Here is a 19,535-nt window from a genome sequence, read left to right as displayed (position 1 = left end):
GGGATTGGTCGTCGGTGTGTTATTACCGGTCGGTGTTTTTATCGTTAGCGGCAAACATATTCACAATTTCACGCTCGATTTGATGCCAATCAATTCGAATCCCCGATAAACAAATATTTAGAAAAATGATATTTGTGTTATGATCCAGATATTAGTAAAACAGGCAATAATTTGTACTCATTTAATATCTATTACAAAACATTTAAAACTATTCATGTTTTAATTATCTTTGCTGTTTGCTATTAATTATTGCAAATAATCAAGACCGTTTTGAAACTGAAATAACTTTTCTTTTCTAAAAGTGAGCAGATGTTCCACAATCATTAATAATTAATTAAGGAGAAAAAATTTTTTTTTCTCCTTATTTATTTTGATTGTCCATCCGCTGTTTTTGTAATTTAATATCAGATCCCGTTATGCATCATTCTTGATCAAAGTTTCCTCTCATTTCTGCTCAATCAAGCGTCCCTAACTTTCCCTCGAGCCAATATTTGGCCAACTTGTTTATTTCCCACAGTCGATCGACGTTCCTTTCCTTAACGCATTGGATCAATCCTCTTTCTCGCTCCTCGGCGGAGCATCGGCGCGTAGGAAGTATCCAAGTATATTTTTGCCCTGTTGGCTTGTGCGAGGCTCGCGAGACTGCTTGCTCTGTGAAAGCGAGGGTGTGTGTCAAGGGCTACGTTGGTATTTTCGAGCGATAAAGCAGCTTTGTTTGGGATTAGCAAATTGAGCCGGCCAAGCAAAGTCAATAAAATAAACGTTGTGTGTATTAACGCTGGTGAATGTTTGTGTTGACAGGTCAGAGTGTGCCGCCTTGTCTCAATATCTCCAAGAGAGTGCTCCGCTATTTTCTCAGTCAGCCGCCACTGCCAAAGGTCTGTATGAATTTTCCTTTTTTCTCTCGGCCGTGTCCGAGTAGCGGGAATTGGATCTTCTAGGTTTTCTTTTCTGCCCACATCAAACTTGGCTCTTCTTACTTAAATCATCGCGGTGCTCTTTTTGAAACGCCTGCCGCTCTTTTCAAGGGCTAAATTAAAAAGTTTGCCTTAAGCGGAAGAGGATGAATTTTGCGCATAATGAATACGAAATTGGGGACCTACTTTTCGGGAACTGCCTGCTCGAAACTTGCAAAATGCATAATGGTTAAGCTTGTCAAAAGTTTTACGACTTACTTTCGGCAGAGGTTCCCTTTTCAAACTCAAAACCAAGCGAGTTACGCGCGTTCAAGAAGAGAGGAGGGCAGGTAGGCCACTTCATTGTTGTTGTCTCTTTAAACTTTCAAAGAAAATTTGAAAGTTGCCTTCATTCCAATTTTATCTTAATTTCTGGAAAATTTTGTTAATTAAAAATCCTTTTGAGGGTCTAATTCTTTGCCTATAAGAAGAAAGTTTAAAATGCTCTGCCTCTAACAGAGCAAAAGTTTTCAATGCTGGAGATTGGTAAATGCAAAAATATTTATTTGAGTTTATAAAACCTGCTAATTGTCTTACTGTGAGTAAATTTAAATTTTATGTGCCATTTTACAAAAATATTAATTAATTTTAGAGGTTTTTCTTCAATTCATCATGTGGGGAACGATTTTAAGCATTTTTAATAGGAAGAGAAAATTTTTCGTGCATCATGAATGATTAATTTTAACTTGAAACTATTTCAAACTTTATCCCTGCTGTTTGTTTTATTTTACAAAATTGTAAGCTTTTGGGTTGCCCGGGAGATTGATTTTATTCCATAAAAAAATGCGAGAAAGCTACAATAATAATAATTTTATTTTAAGTAGATTTGTTCACATATTTGAAATAATTTTGACTTGTGAAGTTTTTTTTTTAAAGTATATTTCTATATTTATTTGACACTCGAGGTATAGAAGTGAAGTGAAACGGAATTTTCCTCGTCAAAAATTTGGTTTTTAATTCAAAATCAAAACGGCTCTGGTAGTTTCAATCTTACACTGCAACCCTATGTTATAAAAGCTAGAAAAAAATATAAAAAAAAAAATCAGTCAAACTGTGTGCCTATTTTTCTCCAGAACAATTTTTTCACAATTGATTGTTTGACTCGTTTGGAGAAGAATAAAATGAAACGAATTGAATTTAAAAAATACCTTAAATTAGAAAAATATTCAAAATAAAAAAATTTAGTAAACATTTTTAATAATATAATATAATGTTATCGCATAATGATGTTTTATTTTATAAAAATAATGTTAAATTTAAATTCAACTTCTTTTTTAAATCTAGTCAATATTTACCAGAAAATCTTATTTTCAATATTATGTAATTTCAGGTAGCTTTTGTTTTTCTTTCCTATTGTTCCAGACAAGATAAATCAGTCGCGTTCCCTGAAAAATTATAGCCGCCACTTAAACTGTTTTGACAGTCCTAATAACAATTCCTCGAATTACGCCGCGACATATTTAAAATATTGCTTACCGCCTTCCATCGTCAATGTATATACATGGAAAAAGACGCACGACTTTGTTCGTGCACTTAAGCAAGATTTATAGGCGCCTGTCGTTTCCTCTTTGCCTGCATTTGTATGCTCAGCCCGCTTTCGTCTCGGGAAATTTGTACTGCGAGCGATGCGATCTTTGCTCAGCGGTGGGTCCGAAAACTTTTTGAAAAGAGCAGTTAATCTGAAAAGCAGCATTCATCGTCGCACACATATATTTTTGCTCGGCTTTGATTGTAGCTCAGGAAAAGTAAACTTTTACTATCATGCTGCTGCTGCTTTTATTTAGTTAGGCGAGACGTAAATCATCTTTTTCTCTCTGCTCCCCCGTGCATGTATTTTTTCCGACTCCGGTATCGGGTCGTAAAAAGCGCGTATATCACGGCCGGGCAGAATGGAAAACGTAAAATTCGGTATCGCACACACTCACTCGCCGGTTGCGTGAAACAGCATGCTCTGCTTTTAAGCGCAAATGGCAGCAGGGGTTAAAATTATTGATGGCCGCCGCCGAGGTGGCCCCGAGAATAAGCAGGGCCCGTCGCATGCAAACTACCCTCAGACTCACAAAAGTACAAAAGCGTGCCCATTCACAATGGTGAATCGACGAAATCTCGACGAATCTGGTTTCACCGAGCACCCCCCTGCCGCCTTTTTACCTGATTGCAATTAATCAACTCGCAGAACGAGAAAAGGCCGAGTCGCTGCTCGTGTTGCATTATTAATTTCTTCCAGGGAGATTTGTTTGCGTTTTATTTCTCACGTGACGCGTGTGTTTTCTTCGATCGCCGCCCTTGAAACTTTTCTGGAACTGGTACAGGTGAAAATCGAAGCTGATTGCTTGTCGAATATGATTGAGAAAAGTTGGGAACTTGATATAGTTCAGGCGTTTACAGTTAGAGAAACTATTCGCGGGTGTGTTGAGCTCCTCGTAAAACCTCAGAAATAGAGGAAATTGAATGAACTTGCTCGATCGCCGGGATTTCCAAATGGTTCACACTTGAAAGGGAGCAAATAAAAATTGATTTTCATCCATTTTCAGTTGAAAAAAACTCCTAAATATTGACAATAATTTAATTTTCACGAATTTTAAAACAAATAATATGTAAAATAGAAGTAAAGCAATTATAGATATGTATATAACAATTAAAGTAAACAATTTACTAAAAATATAACTAATAATTAAAAAAATGCAAATTTTTAAATTATTAAATAACAGAATTTTAGTGAATCCTTGGCAAACCAACACAGATAGAAGTTATACGCGCAGGAAATATAAATAAATTTGAGCTTAAACCACAAATCAACACAGGCAAATCACTTTCCCCACTCCCTCGAGTGTATCACTTTCATCAGCACATCCGATTCGGAACCCACAGCCAACTTTTGGCTCAAAAAGGCCGAGCTCGGAATTGCGATTAAAGAGGAATTTAATTATTCCGTTTGTCATTCCGCGAGAGAGCGCTGCGAGCTAAAAAGTCGGCGGCGTGTGGATGTTGGAAAAATTTTTACTCGTCCCTCGCTGCGTCTCTGTTGGAACGAGAGAGTGAAAAAGTGCGGCGCACACTTTTATTTTTCCGCGAAAAAGCGCGCAGCATTTTTTGAATTAAGACATGATAATCAGGATAATGGCTCACAAGGGCTGCAGAGAGAGCGTTCAAAGCGCAGGGGTGCGATATGAATACGGGGCTCACAAACAAACACATAAATAACTGCTCTCTCGCAGTGCTCAAAGCCGCGGCGCACACTTGAGCCTCGGCGAGAATTCGGCCCAGCGACATTATGGCGCAGCTCGATTCAAGCCGCCACTAATTAATTAGACCTCTCTCGTGTGTACTGCATTTCAAAAATACTACTTTTTTTACCAACGCCGAGTGCGCTGCACATTGTGTAATGCATTTTTCTCGTAATTAATTAGCGTAATTAGCATTTCGTAATTAATTGCTCGCCGTGTTGTTTTCGTGTCACTGTCGGTATCGGGAGGCGAGGGTGGAAAAATGACATACATTTTCTCTGCTCTGTAATTACGGCTTATGACATGACGAGAGCTGTCGTTCATTTGCTGGAGTGAAATGAAAAGATCAATACATCGGTTGAAATATATTGTAATGAAAAAAAATGTGCTTTAGTGCTCGGCTGTCAACTTTAAAATGCTATTATTTTTAAACAGAACCATGAACCATGAATTTTTAAATGCTCCGTAATCATTATTTTGTGCCATTGAATCGATTTTAGTCCATTGACTTCTTCTCTCTATAAATAACAAATTAAATTAAATTCTAATTAATTTGTATGAAATTTTTGGAACTGATTCAATTGCATTTTTTACTTCTTGATTTTTAGACAAGAGTTTGGCTGCTTAGAAAGGGAAAAAGTTAAAAGAAGAATGACGAACGGCGAAAATTATAATTTCCTTATTGGCTTTGAAATTGATAGTTGTCTCGTATAAGGATTTTCAATTATTTAAACTTAAAAATAAATGTTTCATTCCCATTTGATTATAGATCAAATTAGTAAATAAAAAGAGAAAATTGATTTTTACGGATGTAAAAAGTCAAATTATGACGTGAAAGGAAAAACAAAGAGAGAGTCGTCATTGCAAAAATACTAATTTCCTCAGGCGAAAGGCCGGAAATTTCGTCAAAAGGCTCGTGCTGCAGCCACTCGGCAAAATACGCTTCAACCTTTCTCTCGTCCAGGCCGAAAAGCGCAAAAGGGCCTTGTGTGTGACGTGTCGCCCATTGTTGAGCGCGCATTTCGAAAACGGTGTGTCGCAAGCTGAAATTGTGAGAGTAAAGAGAACAATGGAGGCACTCGCGCCGGCTCACTTTCAATTTCAATTAAATATGAGTCGTCGCCGAAAGGAGGCCGGCGAAACAGCGATGATTTTCCCTCCCTGACGAGGGGCCCCGACAAGGACCGGGGCGCCGACTGGTGGCCAAGGGCGGCGTCGAAAATACAGCCCAATCGGCGGCGGATGAAGCGATTCGGGGACGATTTGTCGCTGAATTTCGGGGGCCAGATTTGTGAGGGAGAGCGAGGAGTGTGTGTGTGTGTGTAAAGAGGCGAAAATGTTGTGAAGTGGGCCATTTGTATAGGACTGGCTTGCATGTGGTGTGTCGGCCGGGTCGATACTTCCATCGCACGCAGTGCACCAGGCCTGGCCGGGCTGTGCTCGGCTCCCCGGCACAAACCAGCTGGCGAAACCAGGGTGTGGCTGATCCCTGCTTACACAATATATAATTTGCCTCATCCGTAAACTACACGGTCGTCACCACGTGTTGACACATGCACGAGCACATTTGCCACGTGCCGAATCGGTGCCGAATTTTCGGCAGACCGAGAATTGGGTGAAATGTTCGCGCGCTGAAAAAGGCTCCTGTTCCACGCGCGGGATCCTTGGGACTGACGGATCAAATGACCTGTATTTTTGTTTTGCGATAATATTACTGTTATTCGTGTTTGAAAAGAGGACAAACCTTTTTTTGTGTATCATATTTCGAGTGAGAAATGTATTTTGTTTCTCTATTCGAGCAAACATTTCGGAATATAAAAGTATCAAATTCAAATTATTATTATTTATTTTCAGTTGAAGCTTAAAAAACGATATGCGATATAATTGTGATTAAATTTAACTTAAAGAAATACAGATTGATTGTGCATACAACTGGTTCAAAATTAATAAATTACGCAAAATCTTGAATCAAGCAACAATATACGTATAATTTTAATATTAATAATTATTTTCACAATTGTTGAATAAATTGAATGATCATTTTTAACACAAGTAAAATTCGAAATATAATTTCCGATTATTATTTTTCTATAAAAAAATAGCAAATCATCTTTAAATTCACACTGTTATTATAAATTAATATTTTTTGCTGCTTTTTATTTCGTGTGCTTCTGCAACTGCAAGAAATCGGTAGTTTAATTTAAAAGAGGAACCTTTTATTAAATCCTAAAAGTGATATGTAGGCCAGTTATTTGAAAAACATTATCTCACCAAAGGAAAATGTTGTACAGAAAGTTATAGAAAGCTATCAATACAATTTAAAATGGAACACGTAAAGTTTACAGGATCAAATACATATTGAATGCATATTATGAATTTTACAAAAAGTACATAATTAAAAAAAAATTCTCCTTACAAACATTTCGTAGAAATAAATAGGATGAGATGAATAATATAAAATTTTCGGATTTTGTTTTTATAAATAACAATCAAGTCTAATGATCGGAGAATCACAAGAGCAAAAATTTGAAAGGTTTTTCCCCAACTATGAACGAGTTCATACGTAGCACGTTTAAAAGTGCCACAACCCATGTCACAGCACTCGCCACCCGATCAATTTCACGTCCTGCTCGACGGAACTACCCACCAGCCTTGGCTAGAGTAAAATGGTATAAATCATTGTCCGCACCACTAGACTCGAAATTAAAAGACTCGTCCGACCGCGGCCGAATTCAAATTTTATTGCGGCGGCGGCAATCAAAAGATCAGACATGCGAGTTGAAATTAAAAGAGTCGCGTGTGTGTGTGTTTTCGGAGAGCAGAGGCGAGAGGTCGAAATTAATCCACTCGAAAGGGTGCGCTGTGGCCTGCTCTGGGCCTATTGATTGCCGATTCAGCTCTCTTTCGCGCACACGGCCGATTTGCACCCTCATTAATAATAACAAGTTGGCCGAAGTGTGCTGCTGGTGGTGGTGCTTTGTTTGTTAATGGACAGGAAGCGGCTAACGCCGCAAAACGGCCGCGGAAATTGGAATTGAGATACTGCTGCGAGCTGCGCCAAAAGGGAGAGAGATGCTCCTTTCGCCCGCCACCAACTCACCCCTCCGCCTCTTAAGAATGCAAAGTTTGCCGCCGCCGATTTGATTTCTGGCTGTGACCGCAGCCGCTTTTGTGTCCGCCGGCAGATTCCCGTCCACCATGTTTGCCCCTCGGAAGTGGCAATGATAGTGAAATTTAGGGATAAATAACACAGCCTGTAAATAAATTATCATTTCTGAAAGTTTGCCTAGAAACTTTAAAAGGAATTTGATAATTTCACCATTTAAAGACATGGTCAAGTAGTATTTTCCAATTAGAGATTTCATTGTGAACTTTTGTTTAATAATTGGGAGTAATTTTTTTTAATTCAATCCATCATTTTCAGGCAAAAGCGATTATGAATGAAATTCTGTCTCTTAGGAACTAAAGACTGCCAGTACTCCAAATTAATAAAATAATTTACTTACAATTTAAATGTCTCTTGAAGTAATGTTTCTTCAAATCAAATGTTTTAGTTGCAAATTGTTTTTAATAGATCAAATAAAAAAATTTGGAAATGAATAAATAATATATATATTATTTAATAATAAAATTCATTTGAAAAATTTAAAATTTTATTTATATTAAAATAATTACCTTTTTTTAACCATTTCTTGTGGGTTGTGGGTTATTTTTTTCTTTGCCCAACTAGACGTTTTAACTGCGCAATTATAAGCAATAAATTATCGCATCCCAAGATACGCTCGGCGCATTTTCTAGCAAAACCTACGACTTCGCTCGCTGCTGAGAGATCAAAGTAAAAAAAAAACCGAGCGACGCCAGTTTGGAGCAATAATTGCTGACTGGATGTTAGTCGTGTTTACGTCTGCTCATGCATTATTTATTGTGTGCGCCACTCTCCAGAGCTTCTCTCTTTCACTTCCCTGAAATTGTTGCTGTCGCAAAAAAGTCGCGCTGGAAATATAAAATTGTGCCCGCGGCGACCACTTATTCCAAATCAAAATCAAGTAAAAATGAGATTCCGTTCTAGATTTTAACTTAAAACAAACAAGCGCGTGTCCTAACAAGAAAGTACGGCCCTCTCGAAATTTACTCAAAGAGCTGCCGTGATAAATAAATACGCTCTAGTCAGATGTAAGCAATGATAGAATTAAATTATTCTGCGTCTGTGCAATAAATTTTGTAAATATAAAACGATATGAAATATAAGAGTATGAAATTTTTATATATAATGTTGTTGACCAAACGCGCTGGGTTGACCGAATGCATTTAGTCTAGGCGCTCTTTAGTCTGAACTGAACGCGTCCAGTCCAGATCAGAAGGGATTGACTTTGGTATGGACAATTTTCAGTACATGCAGATAGCTTTGTGAGATGACAAATTAAATAAATAAATTATTTAATTTTCCTTTTTATACAATCAAATTGTATCTGAAATTCATTTGCTACTAAAATAATCATTAAGTAAGATACAATAAGCACAGAAGAAAAATAAATTGAAAAAATACATTGATGAAAAATTATAATTACATATAAACTTTATAAAACTGCATAATTAAAAAATAAATAAGATTTAAACTAAAAATCAAGCTTTAATATCGGCCTGCTTAGCCATGAAATATTAAAATAAGTCCTTACTTAGGGGGTCTCATATCGGGGAATCAGATAAAAAGTTACATCGGCTCCAGTCGCACAGAATAATTTCACTGCGTATATTCCAATTTCCTCAAATTACAAAATCAATCGATCGATCGTGCAGGGGGCGGCGATCAAGAATCTCCACCACTTTCAAATCCGGCGGGGCCCGCGATTAAAGTTTAATGTGACACGCAGATGGATGTGCGGTAATAACGAGGGTCTGATTGGTGACACTTGTGGCGGTAAATTATGATTTAATTAGGCTGGAGGAGTGCATGGTTCGATCATTAATCAGCTGCGCGCGGGGGATAATGATATGCGAGCTGCATATCTGGCCGGGCGGGCGGGCGGATTTGATTCGGGGCGGCCATGTTGGAGTACAAGAGCGGAGGAGAACTCATTTATCAACATTTTTATGGATACAGCAGGGGAGCGTAATATCCAACTGAATTCATATTATAAAGCGAAGAAGAGTCCCTCTCTCTCTCTTTCATAAAGCAATCTTTGTAAACTGGCTGCTATATTAGCATGTTTAAGAGACTCTCAGCCTCGCTGATCTGCCGCCTGTTTCCTCCTCAAAAGGCCAGTCAGAATCAAATTATTTTTCGCCGAAAACGGAAACGAGAAGGAAGAGAGGAGTGGCAAAAGTTTCAACAAGCAGTCGTGATTGACGTCTGAGCAATATTTGGCTCTCTTGCTTGAGTTGCTTGCCTTTTTGCAGGGACGTGCAATAAGATTGCGGACTTTGTCATTCAGGTTTAAGGAGGAACTGACGAAAATTTTTCACGCATCAAGTGAAATTCCTAAAATGAAAATAAACACTTTAGCTTACAATGGAATTAGCCAGGCTTCTGGAGAATTATTTGGGTTTCAAATTTTGGTTCAAGAGAAGTTTTTTTATGTTTATCCAGTAATTGCGCTGTTAAATTTAAATTCCTCAAACCATCAAATTAGGGATTACAGTTAAGGTATAGTTTTTTCTTCCAAAATTTCAATGAAATTTTTTAAATTGATAATAAATGCAACATTTATTTAAATAAATAAATTGTATTAAGACTAAATCACTAATTATGTGATGAAAGGCAATTAGTATAAAATGGTGGCCATGAGAGCGTCATTGGAAACTTTGAATTGAATTAAGTCATTAGAACAAACACTCCAAACAAAGCGGCGTAATGAATGGGGCCAGCAAGTGGCAACTTTGCAGAGCCTACTTTCAACAAGCAGTTTGATTGACGCCGAGCGGCATTATCCGTGAGTATAAAAGAGTGACTAGAAAGCGTGCTCTAATTTGCCTTGAGGCGTATCTATCGCGGATGCAAATCACCCCCCACCCCTCTCTCATCATCGCCAAATTCATTTTTGCGCTGAGCGGCAAACTTTGATTCCTGGCACGTCGCCAAACTAAAGGTTACCAAATAATCTTGCGACTGACAAAATTTCTTCCTGCGGCCGATGAAGTAGGGAAAATTGCCGCCCGCCAACCGAGTATAGCGTTTTCGGGCCTCTTCTGTTCTGTTCTGCGCCGCAATTTGAATTGCTCATGCGTTGCACGTGGGCAAAATTTATAAACTTTATTACGGTGGCGGCACGTGAAATTGGAAAACTTTTTTCTTTCCTGTAAAGAAAGAATATGTTCGGAGTGTGTGTGTGGCTGGCTGGTCAATTTTTGCTCACTGCAGGGAAGCATAATACATGCAATATTCAATCTCCGCTCAAAAGCGTGAGGGGGAAATTTTCTGCCAGCTTGGCGAAAAGAGTCGAAACGATGACAGTTTTATTGAGAAGACTATTTCTGGCTCGTGAAAATCAATCCACTTATTTATATCCTCTCCCTGAAAAAAAGTTGGACTAATTTATTAATATTTTCCCCACGAAAAGTGTAACATTTTGCACAAAGGAGCCCAAACTGTTGATTCGCGGATCAGGGAATGTGAAACAATTAAAAAGGAAAAGTTGAAAAATTAACGAACCAAAATTTTCGCTAATTTGATCGACGAGCTGGAATACTTGGGCCCGAGCAAATATACAAGTTTGGTGACACGCTACGGCAGGTGTATCAAGAAATCAAGCGTTTAATTGAGTCAGCCCAGCAGTTAGTGCCGCCTTCCTGGCACATCCGCCTGCTCTCTGCGAGCGCTCAGCCGCCGCGTAGGGCACAAAGATAGCGAGCTTGTGGCCAGATCGATATACCTAGGACACTGGCCAATATAGCAAAACACGACGACCCTATCTCGATGTAGATGCACGCGTATGTATGTACTTCACGTCCGCCCCCCTTCTAAATGCTGGCTGCCCATGTAGCGTGGAATTTATGTGTTTATTTGTACATAAATAGGCACTCCCGCACCAGCTCGCCGATGACGTCATTGGTCTTACTCGTCTTTTTGTGACTTGGACATGGACAAAAAATTCACAATATCGCCTGCTCGTCGGCCGGAAAAGACAATCTAAAGGGACGTGCCTTGCTGCTGGGCAAAAAACGCATACCCGAACCATCGCGAGGCCGCAACTTTGTCGTTAAGTGATTAATTTTGCTGGGAATGTGCGGAAATTGGCGCTAAACGGAACTGTCAAGTGTTTTATTTAGTCAGGAGGACTCAAAATTTAATACAAACAAAACAACTTTTCGCCAAATTTCGAGTTATAAATTTCGTTGAATAATGTGAATCTTAAATACGGAGAGAAAAAATTTAAATGAATTTGTTCGTTCAGATAACGCAATCAAAAAATAAAAATTCCATACCTTGGAACTTATTCTATTCTTGTATACATTTCTGTAACAATAACTCTCGGCCCTTCAGAATTTCGGTCGTTTTAATATTTAATTTGAAAGGAAGAAGAAGACTGTGTGTGTTTGCAGCCTTTGTTCTCCTCCGTTTCCTGCGTTTTCCGGCTTTCCCTGGCGCTCCCCCTGGCCTGCCCGTATATTTATTCTCTCTCCCCGAGCTGCGAACGCCTGACACAGATCGTGTATATGCAACCTGCTTTGCAGGAGCGGCGGGCCGGTTGCTGAGTTAAAGCAGATGCGCAGTGATGTCTATTTTCGGAGCACGGTGTTTGTCCTCGCGTTTGTGCGAGCGAGCGCCTCTTCTAGCAGGAACAGGGCGCGGCTTTAAGCCTTTTGCATTACGGCTCGACTCCCCAGTTTTGTGCTAAAGTGGCGATGGCGAGCGAGCCCACCAAGGTGACGCACACGGCTCTGTAGACAGAAACACCGCGCCGCCCGCAGCCACGAGTCAATTGTGAAAAGTGGCAGTCGACTTGAAACGGGAGCAAATTCACATAATCCCGTGGATTTTTCCGTGTGCCCTCTGATTATTGATTTTGTAGTGCGCCGCTGGAGCAGAGTTCGCATTGCGAGCCGCCCGCTCTGTGCGTTCTGCTCGCGCTTTAGGTCAAAGCCAGCATAATTCCTGCAGATCAAAAGAGGATGCTTTTTACCCCAAATTCTAATTTCCACTAGTTACATTTTTGCAGTGACAATTTTTTATCGTAATTTTAATTAAAACTGACTGGCACGCTTTTTGATTTTATAATAATTTGAAACAAGTAAGTCTTAACTTTCAAATTCACTCCTGGCCCTTTGAAAAATTTGTACACCATAGCAGCCCTTTTTTTTTGTTTAAATATATTTCCCAGGACAACTGAATTTTATAAAGTTCAATTTTTTATGTTTATATATAATAGGACGAAATAAATAATTATTTATACATCAACAGCATGCAAATAAATATATATGGTGACAATAGCAATAAAATAATTTAAAATTTAAATATTAATTTCAATAAGGTTAAATGTTAATTTTTTTTCAAAATAAGGTAGTCATAGACAATCTTGTCTGGTGTCCTGCTGTGCCTTAATATGGTGCAATTTTATCATTTATTTTATTTCTGGATCAACCAACTTTAATAATCTTTTTACCATTAGAGAATTAATAAGCATTTTGCCTATAAGTTAAGATAGTTAAGCAATTGGGATCAAACCCACTTTATTTATTTTAACTTGAATGCACGTACAAATTATTAATATTTACTTACTTTTGATTTATATTGTTAAGCAAAATAAGAAGAAAAAAAAAACAAAATAATAAAAATATAAAATTTAAATTTATAATAACTAAATGTTTGAAATATATATACAGATTGTTGTAAATATAAAATTTAAAAATAAAAAGCAAATATTTTTATAATAATGTTAAACAGCAAAAGTTTTTAGCAGCAGAGACGTATTTGCAATATCTATTTGGTTAATAATGAGTAATACACTGTGGTGATATAACATAAATCAATAAATATAATAGTAAAATGTTATCAACTTTCTATGGAAGTTCATCTATACAATAATCAATAATAATAAAATAAAATAGTTCCTGAAACTTCAATGATTAACTCTGAGCACCAGAAGACCTTCGCATTATTGTGTGCATATCATCTGTGAATATTTTTCATCGTCGTTCTCTTTTTGTGTGTCAGTCGGATGTAGAGGCTTATCTGCTAGTCGTTTTCTGCTCACACACACACTCAGTCACATTCACCCACTGAAAATTGGCATTGATTTTGCCATGCATTGACCCATTTTTAAAATTCCGCATCCACTGAGCGTGCAAATGCACACGGAGCTGAAATAACAATAAAAAGAGGTTTTATCAGCGCAGCACGGAACGAGAGAGTAGAAAAGGGAAAAAAGCAATAATAATAGAGCAGAGAAGCGGTGGTAATTCTGGCCGTGAATTGTGCTCGCATTAGCAGCAGATCGCAGCGTCGATTTGAGGCAGCGGAGTGCATTAAAATGTGTGTATTTTGGGCAAGCAGCCACTCGGCCGCAAATAGATAAAAACAAAAAGGACGCTTAATGAAACTGATAAACAGTTTTTTTCCTCCTCCACTCGCGCTAACAGGCTCTTCTTTTTTCGACGAGCGCCCGGTTGCAAATTATTTTTTAATGTTTGCTCGCCGGCGCTGTTTGAACAATATGTCAGGTGATAAGGCCGCCTGGAAAGAGGAGCAAATAAGACAGAGCAGCTACTTTTGAATAAGTGATGCCCGTCCTAAATGGCTGGCTGCTCATCTCCGGATGAATGCACGTGTAGTTTGCATAAATGATGCCGTGCAGTACTTAGGCCGCACTTACGCCGAACTCAACCCTTTCCGCCCTGCTCGGCCCCCTCTTTCTCTTGTCACCAGTGCAGGTGCGAAAAAGAACACGCGCGCTCGCAAAGTTTTTGGATTCCGAGTGACGGCTCTGCAGCCAAAATATGCGCTTCTTGGCGCAACATACCGCATGGCAGGTTGAGTTTGAAATTCACAAAAGTTTAAACGTTAACCTCGGGGAATGGAAACGGCTGTTTTGAAATTTGGGAGAAATTGTAGTGCATTTAAACTGAAATTGGTTGATGTGTTTAACTTTAACATGAAACATGATTGGACCAACCGACCCGAATTATCCGTATGAAAATAATAAAATAAATTTTAGCATAAAAGAATTTAAAAATTATTTGGAATTTGGAATTTAATTGTAAAATATCTTCACATGCAAAATAAAAAATTTTTAAATTCCAGTTAAAATATTTTCATCTACCATAAATTATATAAAATTTTGCTATTAATGTAGTTAGGCATTATATTATCATATTATAATATGAGTTAAAATTCAATCGTGCCTTTTCATGCAAAAGATAAAATTACTTGTTGTTATTATTATCAATCTTCATTGACTTACGATGTAATTGCTTAAAAGCTCTGTATTGTAGTTCCACCCTCGCAAAATGAAGCAGTCGATGATACTTTTCTCTGCTCGACGAGATCGAAGGAAATTACTCAAACCCTTATAAGCGGAATGAGTGGCGATAATCTCTCGGCGGCGATGGACCGGAAAAGCTGCAAATCCCCGCCAAAGTAGCTTTTTGTGTTTCTCCGGCGGAAACGCAGATTTTAATTAAGCAAGCGTGAAATGCGTTTTTCTCCTTATTCTCTCTGCCTTAAAAAAAAAAACATACTGGAAATGTGGTTGGGCAGGACAAAACTCCCAGAGCGTCGAATTGTTGTGGCGCGAAGGAAAATAATATATAAGAATGGAAAAGCCCAGGCCAGGCTTCTCTGTTATTCTCGTCGTGGCCCCGCACGCGTCTCCTCCTTTCTTATACTTTCGCTTGCAGCTCAACTTTCTGACAGTGACAAAAATGAAGTATGATTTTCCCTCTCGAGATTGATGGCCATTCATTTCGACACAAATATAGAAAGTTGCTTGCCAGGGATAAAGAAGCATAGGGAACACTCCTCCGCCACCAGCAGCCAGAGAGAAGGAAAAAGAGTCGAGATAAATTTACAAGATAACGTTTTCCTGCCGCAGGAAATGAAGTTGGTGCTCTCGGGCGAGAACAAACGAGACGACTCAGGATGACGCCAAATTTGCAAAGGCAACCGAAACTAGACCGCTAGGCTAGCAATAACATAATTTTTTTTAACATTTAATTTTGGGCACTGATTTCAATTAATGTTTTTCATCAGATCGAAATTTAAAATTTTCCTTATTTTTGCAATTTTTAAAATTTCACTGTTCTTGCACAGATGGGAATGAAAAAGTATTTAGTTTTAAATGAATTAACTATTTGGAAATTTCTCAAACTAGACAATAATGGATAAACTTTAAATTATTCCAGTTTCTTTTTCAAAGTTTTTTTATATAGGTTATGAATAAAATTTGATATTGAATAATAAAACACATTAATAAAATTCAGAATTAACCTCTGTCCTTTGAGTATTGGAAATTATTTAATAAAATAGTTAGATAGCGATATATTGTTGTGCGCATTGAACATAAATTTTTCTATAAAATAATAAAATAGAGAATGATATTAAATGAAATTAAATCAACGTGGTAAATATTTTATTTTGCAACGCTTAAATTAAAAAGGTCTTAAAATATATTTAAATTGTTTTTTAAATTATATCCTTATGAATACATAGTTAAATTATAACTTTTGATATATTGAAATTTAATTTAAAATAAGCAATAATTTTATTGTAGAAAGCGTAGAAAGAATTAATCATATTTATTATTTGGCTTTAGAAAAAAACCAAATAAACCATAATTTTAATAGAAAATAATTTTTCTTTGATTGATTGAACTGTTCGTTGGGCAAAAGTTGCGAGCGCCGGGCGAAAAGTTTTTCAATAAAAATTTCATCCTTTGTGCAGATACGGCCAGGTTGATTGTTGGAGGCTGGCTGGCGGCACCACCATTTGTCGACACTTTCTCACTTGTTAGATGAATCGCCCCTTTTCGCTCTATGTACAACCGAGAGCAAGTTTCGAGGAATTCGGGTCTGCAAACTTCTGGCCGGTTGATCTGAGATATTTCTGATCAATCGAATTTCCTGCTGACAGACGCGCGTTTGTTGAAAAATATCTGCAGCAGCTTAAAAACAGTGAGACCGCCAACTTTTTCCGCCCACCAATCACTTTCCACACTTAATCAATGCGCCCCACGCAGAAAGCTGCTGATTTCCAAGCTGTCGGCTGATTTTTCCGGCAAATGGGATTATTTTGATTTCATCAAAGCCAGCAGAGAGAGTCGGGGAAAAAATACGCTTTGTTGCTCGGCCAAACTTTCGCCACTCGGAACTTTTCGTAATTGACCTGCAAGAGGACGTTCATTGGAGGGAATTCGAGAAAAAAAAATAATCCAACTTTCGAGAGCACTGCATCGGTGAAGAATAGAGAAAACTTTTGCTGGAATAAAACAGAATCTTTTAATCAATTCGCATGCATTTATTCATCATAGTTTCGCTTTTGCCCCGGTGCTTATGGCAATTGCTTGTGAAACTTTTTCAATTTAAATTCATACGAAGGGAAACAATAAAGTCACTCACTCAATATTAATGACGGTCGGGCCGCACGAGTGTTGAAGCAAACTTTTGCAGAAATTCACTTTAAATAGGATGAACATATTGATATGCTATACTATTAAAATTATGCGCATTGGAAATTATTCTCGATTTATTTTTCGAGGAAAAGTTTTCGTTTTCACCCGAGAGTGACGCAAATGGTTTTCTAAGTAAGATTTTCGAGTCACTATAAAATAAATGTCGTGCAAGGTTGAAATCAAAACTCAAGCAGTCACACTTAGTCACTCAAGTTGGAATGACCAACAACTGCGGCAGTAAAATAATAAAATTATTATCTTGTGACAAATCTAACAGGGTGTATTTTTTTTGTTTACTGCTAATTGGTCCTTTATAGGTCTGATTCAAATGATACAAATCTCTTTATTTGTTTCTGTGTTTCTATTCAAAGGTTCTACTTGAGAAATTCCTAGAATTGAATAAAATAATTTAAAAACTGCGCTAAAAAGCGATAATTGTGACAAATTTTTATTTCTTCATGTGATCCGTACTTTGGGCACAGGCCAGTTTGCGTAGCTTGTAAAAAGTGGACCTCTTTTTTGCAAGCTTTTTTATGAGCAAAGGCCAATCGTCGTCTGGCGGAACGAATTTTCCGATTGGCGAGCTCGGCGAATTAAACGAAAAAGTCTCCGGTCGGCTTGCTGCTTTTGCCGGGTGGAAATTACGGACGCTTTTCGCGTTTCGCCGTCGAGTGTGTATCAGAGGGAGATGCACCCCCGCAGGGATGAGGAATCACATCACACGGTCAGCAGGCAGAACATTCGAATCACTGTTTGTGCGAGAGCAGACTGCGGCTCTTTGCACGCTCTGCTAAACAAAACCGGCTCGCTGCCTCTGTCCACTCGCAATTGCCGCAACCCTTGCCTACCCTGTGTGAAATTTTTGCACCCTCGCCCGCTCTTTCAGCTCTTTCCGTGCAGCCCCGGCCCACCTGGAAATCGAATCTGACGCAATTTGCCACGCGGTGGCTTAATTTGGGATTCTAATTCGGGCGCGTGCGGTGTTATTTGCGTGCGCACACCCACCACCGAATTTGTTGCGATTTGTTGCCACCACCGCGCTTGCCCCACGTTCACGCGCGATAAACAAATTGATTTGCGCAAAAGGTGTGGGCTCGGAATGAACTTTATATTAATAGTTTCCTGGTTAAAATTCCAATAAAAAAACTTCTTGTTTATTAAAGTTGACTTATTTTTCAATAATACCATATTTGGTGCTAAATACGAGCAGAGCACTAAACTCAGCAATTGTGCCGTAAAATTAAGAGTTAAGGCTGCTTTTTCACACTATTTTAAAGCTTTTTTTCTAGATTTTGAAGCAGTACAAGCTATACTTTGACTGAGACCTCAATATTTCAATAATACCATGTTTGGTGCTAAATACGAGCGGAGCAAAAAAACTCAGCAATTGTGCCGTAAAATTAAGAGTTAAGGCTGCTCTTTCACACTATTTTAAAGCTTTTTTTCTAGATTTTGAAGCAGTATGAGCTATAATTTGACTGAGATCTCAATATTTCAATAATACCATGTTTGGTGCTAAATATGAAAATTTTGTAAATAGTATAATTTTTGCATTTTAATAATCCTTATAATTAAAATATTTTAATGTTTTAAGCCTTTTAAGATGTAACTCAACTTCTTTAGACAAAGCATTTGTTGCATTTTTACTCATTTTCAGTTTTATCTAAGATGGTAAAAGTCTCCAATAAAGCTAATTTAAATAATAATAATAATGATAATAATTGAACTTAAAAAATTTTCAAGAAAAATAAATCATCTGGCTAATTATAGGAAAACAGGGTTCATTTTTTGTAATATGAAAAACTGTCTTCGATTACATGTCAGCTTTGTCAAAACAGAGGTGACAAGAAGAAAAGGGAGTGTTTGCGCACTTTCAACCCCATTCAAAAGGGGTAACCAGAAAACTCGTCGCATTTGTCACGCCGGCACTAAATGCAAATGGCACAGAGAATGAATGAAAATTATCTATTTGGGCAGCGTGACCCATTCACATTTGACAAAAGTCTCCACAGTTAGTTTGTTTCGCTTGTCTGCGCTATTGTGGTGGTTCGTCGCAGAACGATTTTTCACGAATCTAACCAGGCCGCGCGCACACTCGTATTAATTCCATTAAAATCACGCCAAAATGTAAACAAGCGACACATTAATTTTATTCATTCTAGAACAGCCCGGGTGTAGTTCGAAAACCTGCTGCATCACTCTGCCTCTAACGACACGCCAAACAAGCGATCGTCGTTAACCAACTAGAGAATAATAAATATGCATGCATTTTTTATATTTATTTTTTGCACTGCCACACAGTCAAAAAGAAAGGAGCTTTTACATGGGAAAACGGGAGCACACAATACATTCAAGCCGGCAGATAAAACTCTTCTCCTATGTATGCTCGCCGTGCTCTAAGCTCTACATAGTCTACATGCTCGGGTAATGCGGGCTGCATACAAATTAACCCTTGCAAAAGCAAGGCACACGTGATTCAGAGCAGTTAAAAAGCGGCGGCGCCCATTTACGATTCTCGGGGACACATTTATCACCCAAGAAGCAGAAAATGTAGGAGCAAAAATATATAAAAACAACGCTAAATTATACTGCTGGCCTCCCACTGTTTCTCACTATTTATTTTCACATTTATTTATTCGCTCGCAAATATGGAACATTTTTTTTTCTCACTGACTGCAGCGCAGATTTAATTATCATTCCACGCTGGAGCTCTGCACTAATGAATATTATTTGGCTCGAAAGCGGGCTGC

The 19,535-nt window shown here is 38.1% G+C and overlaps 1 protein-coding gene across 2 annotated transcripts in view; it reads left to right on the top strand.

The window, feature by feature from the left end:
* LOC132195508 (glucose transporter type 1) overlaps positions 1–19,535 on the top strand; it is a 111,070-nt gene that overhangs the window by 60,968 nt on the left and 30,567 nt on the right. For both annotated transcript variants that reach the window (XM_059617537.1, XM_059617536.1), the window contains exon 2: positions 802–878. The gene's annotated coding sequence lies outside the window, so the exon portion shown is untranslated. The remainder of the gene's footprint in view (positions 1–801; positions 879–19,535) is intronic.

The sequence above is a fragment of the Neocloeon triangulifer genome, unplaced genomic scaffold, assembly GCF_031216515.1.
Source record: "Neocloeon triangulifer isolate White Clay Creek 2 clone unplaced genomic scaffold, ASM3121651v1 ptg000009l, whole genome shotgun sequence".
Classification (NCBI taxonomy): Eukaryota; Metazoa; Arthropoda; class Insecta; order Ephemeroptera; family Baetidae; genus Neocloeon; species Neocloeon triangulifer.
The sequence above is the reverse complement of the archived record's forward strand: the minus strand, read 5'-3'. Positions and strand labels throughout refer to the sequence as shown.